Raw genomic sequence first — 2,721 nt, forward strand, 5'->3', positions numbered from 1 at the left:
TGCAACATTGATATCCGTAAAATCATACGCTTTAAGAGATAGTACAAATTAAAAGTCACGCGCTTGCCAAACTGGCTCTAAGTACAGCGTTTATTTGAACAGGATTAAAAGGGCAAATACTGCAATAGAATCACATTGGAAAATATGTTAAATTCTTAATTCAAACATGACGGCCGGATTTTTCTGTCTTGGAAAAAAAAACCTCACAAACTAAATGAAACCTAAATAATGCAACTTGTCAAATAATGTAAAAATAATAAAGATTAGAGAGCCATAATTAAAATTAAAGGCTACTTACTATAACACAAGCATGACAAAGGTAAACTGAGACTTACAAAAATGGATTTCTTAAAAAAATCACATTTTATCTTTTAAATTTAGTCATTTAGTCATAAACACCCCACTTATGTGTAACTGCAAACCTAGCCATAGAGGGTGTACATATCAGTGCATTTTTAGTGCTGGTACTACGTCTGGTTAAATAGGGAGGGTTGTGTCATGAAGGGAAGCTGGTGAAAAACTGCCAAATCAAGTATGTGGATCAAAAGACATATTTACATACCAGATCGGTAGAGGCCTGGATTAACAATGACCACCACTATTGCTGTTGGCCAGTAGGGTACTGGTGGCAAATTGTGATACTGTCTAGCTAAGGAGGAGAAGGGGGAGGAAAGAATGTCTTACAGAAGAGACAGAGAGGTGGAAGGGTAAGAAGGATGATGGGCACAATGACTGGTAAAGGGAGAGAGCTAGAGGATATGATGGAGAAGTGCTGACATACTATGTGCACAAAAGACCAAGTGGAAGCAGAGCAAGGCTAGGAGGATTGGAAGGGGGGGTAAACTGATCTACCATGGTGTACATGAGGGGAGAAATGGGATGGGGGTATTCTTGAAAGAAAGTATGTAGTGGAGGTGAAAAGAGTGTCTGATAGAATGATGCGTGTGAAGCTCAAAATGATGGAATGCTGATGAATGACATCAGTGCATATGCACCACAAGTGGGTTGTGAAATATAGGAGAAAGAAGATTTCTGGAGTGAGGTATAGGAATTGGAGAGAGTACCCAAAAAAGAGAGAGTTGTAATTCGAGCTGAAAAAGAGAGAGTTGTGATCAGTGGGCATTTTGGTGAAGGAAATAGAGGTGATGAGGAGGTGATGAGGTATATATGGTGTTATGGATTTGATTAAGGAAGGGCAGATGGAGGTCGACTTTGTAAAAGGGATGGAAATGGATGTACTGATCATATTTTAAGAAAGGAGGAACACAGGATGATAAAAGTGAGGGAAGGTATACACAGGTGGACTATATCCTTTGCAGGAGACAAATGATATTGGAAATTATACGGTTGTGGTAGGGGAGAGTGTAGTTAGACAGCATGAGATGATGGTGAAGAGGAGAAAGAGAGTGAGGGCAGAACAAAGGATCAGATGGTGAAAGTTAAAGGAAGAAGACTTTGCTGTGAAATTCAGGTAAGAGTTGAAATAGGCACTGGGTAGTGGTGAGCGGAGCTAGACAACTAGGCAATGACTGCAAAAATGGTGACAATCAGATAGGAAGGTACTTTGTGTGATGTGGTAAATGTGTGGATGAGGGTAAATGCATGGAGTTGAATGTACAAAGTAATGGAGAGTGTGATAGAGAGGTGAAGAAGAGAGTGCAGCAGATAGTGTACAGTTGCTGGAGTGATTTTTGATAGAAGGGAACCTGCCAGAGTGAAAGGGAAAGTCTATATGACAGTAGCAAGGCCTGCTATGTTGTATGGCTTGGAGGCAGTGCACTAATTAAAAGATAGGAGAGGGAGAATTAGAATTAGAATACCTATAGCAAACTCAGCACAACGTGATGTACTTAATTCCAACATACAAATTAATGTTAAAAGTAATAAACCCCAAGAAAAAGAGGGCAGGGTGTGGACTCAAGACAGTATGGATGAGCTGAATTCTTGTTTTGAATGTACGGATTAAGAGTATACTTCAGCAGGGAACACTGGATGAAATAACTACAGTTACAAGTGACTATATAAGTTTCTGTGTGCAATCATATATTCCTACAAAAAAGATCAAGGTATATTCAAAAATATGATGCAGATCGCTAAGAATGTTAAACAGATTCTAAATCAAAGGAGGCAGGCCAGGACTGGGTGCTGTCAAACTAGCAGAAGAAAACCTAAGGGGGAAGCTATGGGAGGTTAAAATGGAGCATCTGGAAACATGTGAAAGATGCTTTTACCACAAACAACCTGAAAAGGCTATAAGGGATATAATGAAGAGCATGACAAGAATATCCTCATCAAGAAAGCCAATTCCAGTAGGAAATGAGCCTGAATTTTCAAATTCATTAAACAGTCAATTTTCAAGATTTGAAAAAGGGGACATTTGTAAAAAATGTGTTGATAATGAAATTTGTAAGGGCAACATAACAAGTAGTTAGGTAGAATAACAATCAAGGTTAATAATATGTTACATAGATTTTGATGCATCAGTAAAAGAAAAGGAAAACTACTGGTTCAGATAATGTGAGCATATTTGTTTTAAAATCTTTTGCAATAGAACTAGCTCCAGTTTGGCAAATAATTTTCCAACTTTTCATAGATACTCACACTATCCCAATACTTTGGAAGACATCTCATATTACGACAATTTCCAAGAAATCTTGTCCCAGGATGTTTAATGACTGCCATCTGGTAGCAATTGGATCAGCTGTAATGATGCTTTTGACC

The sequence above is a fragment of the Electrophorus electricus genome, chromosome 12, assembly GCF_041902795.1.
Source record: "Electrophorus electricus isolate QZ-2024a chromosome 12, ASM4190279v1, whole genome shotgun sequence".
NCBI lineage: Eukaryota > Metazoa > Chordata > Actinopteri > Gymnotiformes > Gymnotidae > Electrophorus > Electrophorus electricus.